Source organism: Haematobia irritans, chromosome 1 (genome assembly GCF_050003625.1).
Source record: "Haematobia irritans isolate KBUSLIRL chromosome 1, ASM5000362v1, whole genome shotgun sequence".
Lineage (NCBI taxonomy): Eukaryota > Metazoa > Arthropoda > Insecta > Diptera > Muscidae > Haematobia > Haematobia irritans.
In genome coordinates this window covers 274925518-274940059 of record NC_134397.1, presented here as the reverse complement: position 1 = coordinate 274940059, position 14542 = coordinate 274925518, and positions in this window count along the sequence as shown.

The window sequence follows — 14542 nt, the reverse complement described above, 5'->3', positions numbered from 1 at the left end:
AAATATAAATTGGCCAGCTAAGAGTTTCATATGGGGCCATCAGTGATTTATCAGAGACAAAGACATTCACATTATTTTAATCCATGCACCCAGAAAAAAGTGCCTTCGAAACTAAAGGAAAAAATTTTCATCAATATAGTTTATCCATTTTATTTCCATCAAGGTAAATTTTTGTGAAAAATAATAAAATTTACTCGTTTCAGTAAAAAAATCCTAAACTGTAAGCAGTTAGGAATAGTTCATTAACTAGAATAAGGCATGGAATTTTACTCATACTATTTTCTTCGCTGGGTATAAGAATTTACTACTGAAAAAGAAAATTTTATTCACCGATAACAAAGCATTCGTAAAAATAAACAAAAACCGAACTAAAACCAAGTTTCCTCAAAATTAGTAAAATTTCTTATAAAATGATAATTGCGACTTCCTTTATAATAGAAAGTTTTTCATACATACGAACAACACTTGGCATAGAAAAATATTTTAGTTCATTCGTACTAAGAAGTATGCAATCCTTTCAAAACTTAAGGAAACACACTTGTTAGAATATAGGAAATTTTCCTAAATTTCTATTGTCTACCTGTAATCGATACCTGTCATCGAAATCGATGTGTTTGCGCGTGGGTGTAATCGATATGTTTGCGCGTCGGTTGTTTTTTCTAGTTGGAATCGCGTTGTTTTGGTATACGGAGAGATTGTTAAAAAATAATATGGTAAAATAATATAATAAATAACAAATAAAATATATAAAATATTTGTTATTTTAAATTAGTGAGAAAAATTTTCGTTTTTAAAAATAAATCTATCAATGTTCGTGATAGTGTATAAAGGAAGAAAACACCAGCAGAATAACAACCCTTTCATTTGTCTTCATTTTGGAATCTTCAATTATCAGGTAATATTCAGTGACGCTAACCTTTTGGAACAAAAATGTTTTATGATTTTTTATATTTGTAGGTATTGAAATTGTAAAAGGAGGACAAAATCGTTAGGCAGCAACTTATTAAAAGTGAAAAGTACAAGAAGAAGAAAAAGTGCGTTTTACAGTTGATAATATCACACGGAAATTGGAAATAGTGGAATAATAAACTAATATTTCAAAGAGATTCGATGCTGTTGATTCCTAATAAATATATTCAATATATTAATAAAACATGTCTTTTATTGAAGACAAAGTTGCTTATAGAAATAAATAAAATTGTATTTAAAAACTAAGGTAAGCAGTTCTAATTATGAAGAAAAATTTTACCACAAATGTGTAAGATTTGTCCAAATGAATGAAAAAATTTCAATAAAATCATTCCATATTTGAATTCAAATTAGTTAAATTTTTTCATTCTGTAGTATAGTGGTACATAAATATAGGAAAATGTTAACTAATATATGGAATACATTATTCCTAATTTCTACGAAAATCACATCGTTCAAACAAATAAAAATGGCTTTGGCGCTATACGAAGTTCAACTTTCTTCACAATGAGTTCATTTTAACTGAAAGAAGGGGTCACTTTTTTCTGGGTGTGGATCACTGATAAAATATTGTTAAGACTTAAGTTTGAAATTTATCTCCCTCCGTCAAAATTACATGTCTTTCAAGAAAGTTGTTTTTACTTAAAGTAGAAAACACTTTTTTATTTTTTATTTAAAAAAATAATCTATAAATTAAATGGAGCATTTCATCATTGGTTTCAACATAATAAAACTTCAAAATTGGGATGAAATTTAATTTGAAAATTTCGTATCTTTGGTTTCAAGTTATTTTAATTAAATTTTGTTTGAGTTTTATATTTAAAAAAATATTTAGATTTCTTAACTTACATTTATTTGTTCAAAACTACACGCAAAAAAATAATTCTTTTCTCCCAAACGAAATTGTAGACAAACGAAGTTCGTTTCTCATTTGCTTTTCGCTGTAAGGAAGTGTATTTGGAAGAAAAGTATATACTTTTTGTGATAAACGTTTATTCTTTTCCAGGATGTAAAAACAATTTCATAAAGACAAACTCAAAAAAAAAAAACATTGTTTTCTTGCTAATTGCATTTTCCCTCACATCTTTCTCACATCGACGAGGTTTTTTAGTTCTTAACGCCTTTTCCTGTAATACCAACAATGTAGAAGAAATTATACGATTTTATAAATTTTTTACCTTTCGCCTGGACGGAGAATCGAACCGCGGACCATGCACTTTGTAAGCCAACACACTAACCACTGAGCTATGTACCTGTTATGGTCATCAATAGATAAATATCCATATAAGTTATATTTATATAGCATAGCTTGCGGCGCCCACGAACTGAATAAAAAAAGTTTATTTAACAGAAACAAACATTTAGTTTGACACCGTGGAGCAGTGGTTGCTACGTCCGACTTGCATGCCAAGGGTCGTGGTTTCGATCCCTGCTTCGACCAAAGTTTTTTTTTTACATATATTCCAGATATGTTCGGAAGATTCCGAAAAAATGTTCAACATTACATTGTACTACATTAAATTTTGAACTGTAAAATGTGTCTTATTAAAGACCTAAAGTCAGAAAAGAACAGTGTTTGATATAAACGAAATGGACTGTGTTGTTGTTTCAAAAATAACTTTATTATTGAAAAAATAAAAATTTTGTAACAAACGAATTTTTTTGGTGATAAAAAATTTTCGAAGCAATTCAAAAAACTTTAACAAAAGAAAAAAGTTTTCGGTGTATGTTTTCCAAACTTTTTTTTTGCGTATAGCTATGTTAATACAGTAGGTAGGTACACCCTCGCAAACATCGCTTCTGTAACATATACCCCAAACACATTCGGCTTCAAGCATATATATTTTCAGGATTGATCCAAACAAAATATTGTTTGTATTGTTGAAACAAATTATGTTTCACCTTAGGCATACACTGGAAGAAAAAAATTTTAATGATTTTTTTTGTGTATATATTTTTAAGGCGCCGATTGGTTACTTCCATTCTCTTACTTGCAGCATAGTCTCTAGGTCTCTGTTTCTAAACACATAAATATTTATAGGCTATTTCTAAATTAATATGTGTTTGAATCAAAGCATATTATATTTACAACAATTTTATGGCCCAAACATAATATTTTCTAACATATTAACATGTATGTCGCAAACATGTTATGCTAGCTTATTAACATCCCAGCAAAAAAAGCGTCGCCAAAAATGTAATGAAAATGTTCTTTTTGGATCCGGAAGTGGTGCAAAATTGACGCAGAAGCGATGAATTTAACATGAGCTTGTCATAGGACGGAAGTCCTCCATTTCAACAGCCGTTGCACTGAATTTGCATTACTTTTTTAGGTGTGATCCGAAGTCAATGTTTTGGATGTAAATTAAAAAATTCTGTGATATTTTATCAAATAAATAATTTTTATAATTTTTTTATAATTTTTAATGGATTCTAACGCTTGTCGGAAACGTTTGACTTCAAATATTTTCAAAAATTCACATTTTTTCAAGATTGGATTTAGCATTTTTTCGACAAAATTTTAATGATTTGTACCAATTTATGAATTCTTACTCTGATTTTAACCTATTTGAAACAAAAAAGTTAAAATTACCCATTAAAAGTATGAAAAAACCAAATTGAATTAAAATAACTTCCTGGGTAGTTAAAATAAAGAACATCATGGGGAGTGCATCTTCTGGAAGTGCTTTTAAAGTTGTGCCGTTGGAAGAACTTCCAAGTTTTTTTGCTGGGATTGTATGCTTGCACTTATAAATATTGTCTTAAACAATTTGAGTTCCAAACATATATTTTTTACACCCATACCTATGGAAAACAGTATTTTTCATCCATGAATATCAAAATTGTTTTTCTTATATGCGGTTTTACCTACACTAATAGAAAAAATTTCGTTATATTAACGAAATGTGTCGTTTAAAAGTCAGCCAATGAAACAAATTCGTTAATACAACGAAATTTTTCGTTATTATAACGAATTTTCTGGTAATCCACGTAACGTTTCGTAGTATTAACGAATATTTTCATTATATTGATGAAAATGTTTCGTTATATCAATGAAAATTTTTCGTTGGCTGAATTTTAATGAAATTTTCTTTGTGTGTATATGGAATTATTGTTTATAAGAAAACGTTTATTTTAAGCATACATACGGAGATATGAAAGAAGCATTGGAAAGAAAATTAAAAAAAAATGTTTTATAATTTTCAAATAGTTTTATTAAAAAAAAAAACAATAACAACAACAATTTAATAATTTTACTCTGCCATAAAAAAATACAATCAATTAAAAAAAAGTTGTATTTTTCAAAAGGTACTTAGTTTCGTTTCTTGTACATACTATTGGTTCGCTAATTGATTAGCAGAATTTAAAATATGTTTGTTTGTTCTTCTTTGAATGAATGATTTATATATTTGTTTATATACAAAAAAACTTTTAATGTTGCAGATTTTGAATTGCAAGATTTTTAACAATAACATGAAAAAAATAAATATGAGAACCCCATATGTGTACACATTCACACATTTCATTATTTTCCACATATAGCCGCACAAATACATATTTTTTGCCTTATATTTAACCAATTACTCAAATGTTGGCAATTAAAGTATTAGTCGGACGACAATAAGACACCACACAATAAACAATGTGCGCATGCGTAAATAAAATTGGACAAAAACAGAAAGCTTTAATATGGAATCAAACCAACACTACAATTCATTCATTCATCAAATAAATTTGGACTCAATGTCAAGCGGTCTTCGAAATCTGTGGGGGGAGGGGCGCCAAAAAGAAAGGGTACCGTGACAATAGGGCTATGAATGTTTGTATAGCGTGATGACAAAATAAAAGCACAAATTGATTTTAAACAAGCTCAAAATAAATGACCGATTGAAGAAATTAACACTTTGTACAGTAAGAGCTCCCTAGAAAAGAAAACAAATAATTAAGTTCATACCGAGGCGTTTTGTATAAACACAGAGCTTCTATTTCGAAACAATGGAAATTGCTTTATGATTTGGTATAACGAATAACCGTATTTACCATTTACTATGCATCGTTTTATTACTGACACAATGACTTTTTAATATTTTTAGTAACTAATAGTCTTTGAGATAACATATACACTGAAAAAAGTTGGTCTGGTACCAAACATTTTATCTTTACCTCATGATTTTACTATTTAATCCGAGCCAAAGAAGCGAATAATTGCACTAAGGATACATTGGAGATGTAATTCCTTTTACATTTGAACTTTGTGTATTCGATACCGGGAAACTAGTTTGAATTTTTTCCATTATGTGGTATGAAAGTCCTTTTATGAAAATGAATAGCCAGAATTTAAATTTCCAAATCCAATCTAATTATTTTGAGTTTCGAGTTGTTATTAAATCGCATTGAAACTTGACACAATCCTTTTAAGGATTGTGACATGGATTCGGAGCTAAAGAAGTGGTTTCGTTAAAATAAAATTGTATACGGGATGTTAGTATATAACGGACCAAAATTGGTCCAAAATATTTCTAATTTTTAAATTTGGTCCGATGGTCGGACCAAACGGAATTTAGCCCATTTTGGTCCATTTTCATTTGGTCAAATTTATATATTTTTTTAAGTATTTAAATTTTTTTTTTTTTTAACACAGTGGTCAATAGTATCTATGCACTAAAAAAAATATTGGCGTGAGGCTGAAGACTCATTTCTCTGATATAAAGTTTGTTTCCTAGTCCAAAAGTCGGATATATTTTTAACACGTTATTTTAAGTCGTTTCTTATTTGAAACATAAAACAATTTTCACTTGTATTCGAGTCTTAATTTGGAAATTTAAGTAGAGGTTCAGACATTTTTAATGGACATTAATAGCACATGAAGAAAACAGCTGGAATAATTAATAAAATTTGTTTCCTAGAATCAAGTACGCAAAACTCAAATTTACAAATGTATTGTATGTTAACGTAAATGTGTCCTTACTTCAATTCTCCGCTTCTTTGGCTCAGAATCAATACTAAAATCATTATTGTACAGACAAAATTTTTGGAACCATCAATGTTTTTTTTAGTGTGGGATTAGATACCATTTCAATCACAGAAAATCGAATGAAAATTTCGTGTCTTGGGCCAGGTTTTACATCTTTTTGGACAATGTTAGCCGTATACTCGAATGTGCGCAAAAAGTAGAATTGTAGGATTGAGCTATATAAGAATATGGACCGCATGAAATTATGGATGCAAAGCAACACTACAGCAAATTGGATGAAAATTCGGGAAACTATTATAATCTCTCTAGAAGTAAAATCGTGACTGTTGTTTGATGTCAACTAAAATTGACTTTAAAATTCGACCTTTTCAAATTGTCTATTTTTTCCAATTTTAAAAAAGTTGAAAAGTCGACGTTTTGATTCCTAGGTTATGTTAGGTGGCAGCCCGATGGTGGCACAGTGGTGAATTTCACTCTTATCACTAAGTGCTACCCGATTCCATGTTAAGCTCAATGACAAGGGACCTCCTTTTTATAGCCGAGTCCAAACGGCGTTCCATATTGCAGTGAAACCACTTAGAGAAGTTTTGAAACCCTCAGAAATGTCACCAGCATTACTGAGGTGGGATAATCCACCGCTGAAAAACTTTTTGGTGTTCGGTCGAATCAGGAATCGAACCCACGACATTGTGTGGGCAAGACGGACATGCTAACCATTGCACCACGGTGGCTCCCAACCATGATTCCTATGACAACCGCTAAATCATATCATTCCTTTCTGGTTTACTTAACTTTTTTAATAAAAGCACTATGTACAATAATATAATACTTTTTAAGGTATTTTCTTTGGTCCGCTGGAGGGAATTTTGGTCCGATTTTGGAAAAAATTTGGTCCAAAATAAATTTTCGTTGTGGCAACGCTGCTTCGGAGCCTCTAGAATTTCATCCGATGCAAAAAATTGCTCCATATCGGTTCATAATTTTATATAGCCCCAATATAAACCGACTCCCCAAGATTTTACTTCAAGTGACACACACGGGAACAAATTTCATACGATTGCGTTGAATTTGAAAACTCTATATCGATTAAGTTACAATTTAGTAGACAATTTATGAAGGCGGCAAATCTTACCACAACTAAACAATAAATTTTTAGTGGAGCTTTATGCGCAGTCTATGATGGAGGGTACAAAAGATTCGGCCTGACCAAAGTTTCGCCCGTATTTACTTTTTTATGTTAATGTGATCTCAATACAGGTATAACTATGTTATTGAAAAGAGTATGTCCGACACAAATCTATGTTTAAAATAAATATATTTCTCCACAAATTGGGTAAATTATGCGTCCTATGTCGAATTTCACAGGATAACCGACAAAGTTTTACTTCTTATCTTCACACTAATCAAACACAAATTGCGAAAATTCAATTCATATATCATTCGTGTTAGAAGATAACACCTCTATACGACTGAATATAAGCTTGGTCCCACTCAACATTACACCTCAAAAATGAATGGTTAAGCGACACTTAACCATTAATTTTGGTGGGCTAACTCAGCTTGAGATGTAATCGGCATTGCTATTTGTTGAAATAGGTGCACTTGAAATCTACAACCTTTCCCATAGCTAAAAATATAATTCAAGACCACCCACGCCTGTGATAAGTATCGCATACGGTATGATTGATTGGATAGACATAGCAAAGTGCAGAGTACAAACTTTCATACAAAAAAGGTGTTGGCATCTGTTTATGCTAACTTTGCGTCATTTATCATTTCTCCTTCGGGCGTTGAATTCAAATGAATTTCATAAAATTGCAAAAAGTTTGCCCCTGTGCCATTCATAGTTGGCATTATTTGACGTATCAGCAAACACATTAATAATTTGTCAATTTTATGCATAAAACGGATATAAAAATATTAGGGTGAAACGATTTATAATAATCACACACTACAAAAGGTGAACTCATCGGGAAAGAAAATGTTACTTTAGAAATTTGTAACAAAATTAAATAAATATTTTCCAATTAATTCAAGAAAATCAGTTAGACATAATTTTATTACAATTATTAATTAAGTTTGTTTTTATTTGATGTAATTTCGTATTTCAAAGAAAAAAATTGACACATTTTTGGTAAAATTTTAAAATTTTACAGCTTATGCTTAGTACTAAGTTCGTTTCTGCGAAAAATGAATATCAGCATTTATCACCGAGAGTAGGGCTCCAAACACAGGGTTGTGAACTTATTTATGCGAAATAATATGCAGAAATCTAAGTGAGCCTGATACATCGGGCTGCCACATAACCTAACCTAACCTAATATGCATGCCTATTTTTTCGTGCGAAATTTCCAGGGTTGCTTCAATATATGTTCAAAAAAGCTCAAAACAAGGATTTCGCAGATATTTCGCACAAACGGTTTTTGTATGGAGTATAACAGTTTTTCGTGCGAAAACGTGATCTTAGTACTAGGCTTTTGTGCGAAACTATAATTTAGTAAAATTGTATGCTCTCTTTTTTATTTTATATAACTAAAGTGAAATAAAAATGTTAAATAGAGTGAAGCTTTTTTTTTAATATTCCGGACATTTCAACTAAAATATAATAATTACCAATTAAAAACTAATCGCGAAATTAATTGATCCAATTCCATTTAATTGAAAGAGATAGTAGTATTAGTCACCAACCTCAAAAATCAATTCATTCAATTAAGAAATTAATTGACACAACTAAGTTTTCTAATTGATTTTTGTTAAAAACAATAGTCGAATCAATTAAATTTTTAATTAAAAACTTTTTAAAAGCAATTGAAGTTTTAGTTGGAAATTTTTTGATACACTGAAAAAAATATTGTCGTGAGGTCAAAGATTTCATGTCTTTAATATACGAATGCAAATTTTCTTTAGCATAGAAGACGCATTTCTCTAATATAAAGTTGTTTTCCTTGTCCAAAAGTCTATAAACTTTTCAATGAAGTCGTATAATCCTTATAATTAAAAGATTTGACTTAAAAATGGGTATCATAACATGAAAGACAAAATTTTTGGGCTAAGGTCAACTTGAATTTAATAATTCAGAAAAATTTTTAAAATTAATGAAATTGTCTTTAAATTTGTTGTCGTTTTGCAACTTGACTACAAAGCAAAAAATGGTTCAAATATAGGACATGTTTTTCAACACTTTATTTTAAAGACGTTTTTTACTTAAAACATAGCATAAATTTACTGGAAGTCGAGTCTGAATTTGGAAAATAAAGTTTTCGTTAACTCGGGTTTAAAGGACTTTGATAACATATGAAGAAAAAAAGCTGAAAAAGCGAAAAATTAAAATATGGTTTCTAGAAGCAAGTACACAAAAGCCAAATTTAAAAACGAATTGTGTCTTAAAAGTATCCTTACTTGTATTCTCCGCTTCTTTGGCTCGGAATCAATACCAACATTTTTAAAGTAAAGACAAAATCTTTGGAACCGGGCATGCTTTTTTTCAGTGTAATATTTCAATTTCTTTAAATAAACAAAAATAATGAAAATAAAGTTTACAATCTTAGCTTTTCTTTAAATTTAGGACACAAATCTTTGAAATATGTGTCAAAGTCATATGTTTTTGGTGTAAGGTGATTTGAAGAAATAAACTTAAAAAAAGCTCCAAAAATAGACTAATCATTAATTTGAGGCTTTTGCATCTTTGGATTAAAGTTGTTGTTTTCGAAATTCGAAAACCATATTTGTTGTTATAATTTTGATTGTTAAACTGTCATTATTTGTACATAAAACAGAACGAAAATTCAATAAATGAGAACTGTCTAATTGTAAATGTATATAGCCTTGATTTAAAGCTAGATAGCTCGTCAAAAAATGTTTAATGAAGCAGCATCTTTGGCTCGTTATCAATAACGAAAATCTTATGAGAAGGTAAATATATTTATATAGAGGTACATGTATAATTTACTTCAAAGCTCTATATTCGAAGAAATATTACACTATTTCGAAAGTATACTAACTCCTGTGCTACTTCAGCTAACGAACTTTTTAAATCGGACTAATGAAATATCTGGTATCTTAGCTATATATTCCATTTGCACATTAAATGCTGAAACTTTTTTCATTTAAATCTAACCCGAGAGAAGATATTTCCATGTTTCTATCTGTTAACTGGCATGTAAAGCCTAACGGAGCTACATGAAAATGGTCATAAGTCTACTTAGCATACTACACAATTAACCTATTGATATGCTTTGATTTACTCTACATTGAAGAATGAAGATACAGGCTCATATTAATAGTTTGTAAACATTGCCGGCATCCAGCTAAGAAAATAAGTTTAGTATTAAAAAATAGACATGTGTGGTAATATTTTTATTTACTTTGGAATGACTTTAATGCGGCCGTGTAGAAGGAGAGTGTCATGCAGCAGAATATCGAAATGGCTTTGGCAACAGGTTTTATCCACCATCGCCGCCACCGTACTTGGAATATTGAATATGAGCGCATGCGCAACTCATACACGATGTACATATTACGCTCTTATCTGAGAAACAAACAGTTATTCATTCATACACGTTCATTCATTACTATTCACACACAGTCACAATTACAGTGCCGCCAAAAAAAAGCAAGCGAATGTATGCAAGGTAGGCTTCCTATTACAAAAGGCCTTAGGCGATCTCACGGAGGTCATTTACGAATAAAATTACAAATTGCAAGCAGCTGCACACGCACAGAAAAAACATGTTTGGACATGGTTGCCGCATCCATTTAATGCTTATTTAGAGTATGTAATTGTCGCGAAAACCATGTATTTTGTCTTTGTAAAAATAATTTCCGAGCGGAGAAAAATATATGTTGGCAATAAGCATTTAAATGGTTCTCAAATGCCGCAAACATGTTCTATTATTTAAATGATAGCATTTGAGACCATTATATGGTCAGGAAAATCATGTATCTGACCATTCAATTTTTTTACTTTTTTGCAGAGAAAAAAGTATTTTTATAGTTTACGTATAGACATGTCTACAACCATTACATGGCCATAAAGACCATGTACATTGTTTTCGTGACCATTTAATTTTTTATTTTTTTTGCAGCGACAAGAATTTTATAAAAACATTGAGCAGGTACACACGATTTTCATTTTGCGTGTCAGTCGTGTGTTGATTGTTTCTTGGAATGGACGGAGAATACGGATTTACTGTGTTTTGTGTTAATTTATTTATTCAGAAATGGCACGTGGTTTTATGTGAATACAAAAAAGGAAAGTGTAATTGAAAAAAATATACCTGGTTTTTGTTCTGCATTTTGATATATGGTATAATTTATTTTTATTTGCAGTTATGCAGTCTGATGTCTGCGTTTGTACATTTGATGGGCACGAAGTAAATATGGAATGATTACTTATTGTTGAAATTGAACCAAACTAGAGTGTGTAAAAATATGTGAAGTTTGCTTGCACGACATTATAAATACAAATAAACAATGAATTAGTTTATAAATAAATAAAAACAAATAAATAAAGTTGATTTTGTGTTTTCTTTTCTCAAGTGGCGTCCTTTTTTCGACGACGAAAAAAGTTTTTTCATAAAAATCAAAACATTTTAGGTTGTGACCATGTTCTTTTAACTAGAAGAAAAACATTTTTGACGAATAACATAACATTTTAGATCGTGACCATTGTCTTTTAATGGAAACAAAATTCTTTTTATCAATATAATAACATTTTAGATGAGGACAATTGTATTTTTCTTAGAACCATGTTCACTGAGCCAACATGGTTGCAGGTTAAAATGTTACATGGTCGCGTGCAGGTTTGTAAAATTTATATCTCTTTTTGTTGACTTCATTTGATAATGCTAGAATGGAGTTGTTATATTCTCGTTTTTATACCCTAAACCACATAGTGGTCAGGGTATAACAAGTTTGATCGGCCAAAAAATGTGCCTACCAGAAATATTGATTTTAGACCCCATAAAATATATACCGATCGACTCAGAATCACCTCCTGAGTCGATCTAGCGCTTGGTGCCCGTCTGTCCATGTATTTGTTGTTCACAGGATTCCGGTCGCAATTATTAACCGATTTTGATGAAATTTGGTACAGGGAGTTTTTTGGGCACAAGGACGAACGCTATTGAATTTGGAAGAAATCGGATCAAATTTAGATATATCTCCCATATATGGGGTCACGTTGCGCGTTTTTTCAAACGGATCGTCACCAAATTTGGCAAAAGGTAATCTTTTCCATCGCCCTTCAAGTCTGCAGAATTTCATCCAAATCGGTTCAGATTTAGATATAGCTCTCATATATATGTATCGCCCGATTTTCCCAAATTTGGCCACAAAACCTTTATTTATCAACCGATCTTATTCAAAGTTGGCTAAATATAATCGTCTATAGCACTAACTATATGTGCAAAAAATCATCGAAATCGGTTCAGATTTAGCTATAGCTCCCATATATATGTACCGCCCGATTTTTCTAAATTTGGCCATAATTTGACCTTATTTATCAACCGATCTTACCCAAATTTGGCTAAATGTAGTCTTCTATAGCACTAACTATATGTGCAAAAAATCATCGAAATCTGTTCAGATTTATATATAGCTCCCATATATATGTATATCCCGATTTTCTCAAATTTGGCCATAGAACCCTTATTTATTAACCGATCTTACTAAAAGTTGGCTAAATCCAGTCCTCTATAGTACTAACTATATGTGCAACATTTCATCGAAATCGGTTCAAATTTAGATATAGCTCCCATATATGTATCGCCCGATTTTGAAAAATTCGCCCCTAATAACCTTATGTTTGACCATACAGGCCTCATTTCGTAACTGATCTCACTCAAATTTTGCACAAGGTAACATTTTGTGGTATTAATCAAACCAGCAAGATATTATGCAAATTGGTTGAGATTTAGATATAGCTTCCATATATATGCATCGCTCGATTTTCCCAAATTTGGCCATAGTACTCTTATTTATTAACCAATGTTACTCAAATTTCATTATTACCCACACTAATTTAACGATTTTCTCTTTTTTAATAATGGGCTCAATATTAGTGGCATACTAACTCCGTAGGCGCAATATCAACACAGCCAGTAGGGGAAATTCCCTATATGTAGGGTTTTTCTAATATTTAGCGTCTTGTAGGCACCTAGGACCACAATGTAGGGACATTTTCACTCAACACAATTTGTAATAATTTTTACATTTTGGTGGCTCTAGAGGAGGAAATTAGAAGCCGGCAAGGCTTGATCTTTAACAATGTGTGGTTTATTCCTGTAGAAAATTTTGTCAACATTTTATTTCTATAGAACATTTTGTCAAAATTGTATTTCTATAGAAATTTTTTTCAAAATATTATTTCTATAAAAAATTTTCTCAAAATTTTATTTCTGTGGAATTTTTTCTCAAAATTTTATTTCTATAGAATTTATAGTCAAAATTTTATTTCTATAGAAAAATTTCTAACAAAAATTTGTTTATAGAAACTTTTCCAAAAGTTTATTTTTATAGAGATTTAACAAAAAAGATTACTAATTTGGGTAGAATTCTACCACGGTTACCACCGTGGTGGTAATACAAATTTATATTCTAAGTTATATACGTTGCATATTCATGTTTTAAGATAATAAAGTACTTAGAACCATTTTTGTTTTGTAAAATTTTTTAAATTTAACGAAAAATATAGTACACCCAGAAAAAAGTGCCTTCGAAACTAAAGGAAAAAATTTTCATCAATATAGTTTATCCATTTTATTTCCATTAAGGTAAATTTTTGTGAAAAATAATAAAATTTACTCGTTTCAGTAAAAAAATCCTAAACTGTAAGCAGTTAGGATTAGTTCATTAACTAGAATAAGGCATGGAATTTTACTCATATTATTTTCTTCGCTGGGTATAAGAATTTACTACTGAAAAAGAAAATTTTATTTACCGATAACAAAGCATTCGTAAAAATAAACAAAAACCGAACTAAAACCAAGTTTCCTCAAAATTAGTAAAATTTCTTATAAAATGATAATTGCGACTTCCTTTATAATAGAAAGTTTTTCATACATACGAACAACACTTGGCATAGAAAAATATTTTAGTTCATTCGTACTAAGAAGTATGCAATCCTTTCAAAACTTAAGGAAACACACTTGTTAGAATATAGGAAATTTTCCTACATTTCTATTGTCTACCTGTAATCGATACCTGTCATCGTAATCGATGTGTTTGCGCGTGGGTGTAATCGATATATTTGCGCGTCGGTTGTTTTTTTAGTTGGAATCGCGTTGTTTTGGTATGCGGAGAGATTGTTAAAAAATAATATGGTAAAATAATATAATAAATAACAAATAAAATATATAAAATATTTGTTATTTTAAATTAGTGAGAAAAATTTTCGTTTTTTTAAATAAATCTATCAATGTTCGTGATAGTGTATAAAGAAAGAAAACACCAGCAGAATAACAACCCTTTCATTTGTCTTCATTTTGGAATCTTCAATTATCAGGTAATATTCAGTGACGCTAACCTTTTGCAACAAAAATGTTTTATGATTTTTTATATTTGTAGGTATTGAAATTGTAAAAGGAGGACAAAATCGTT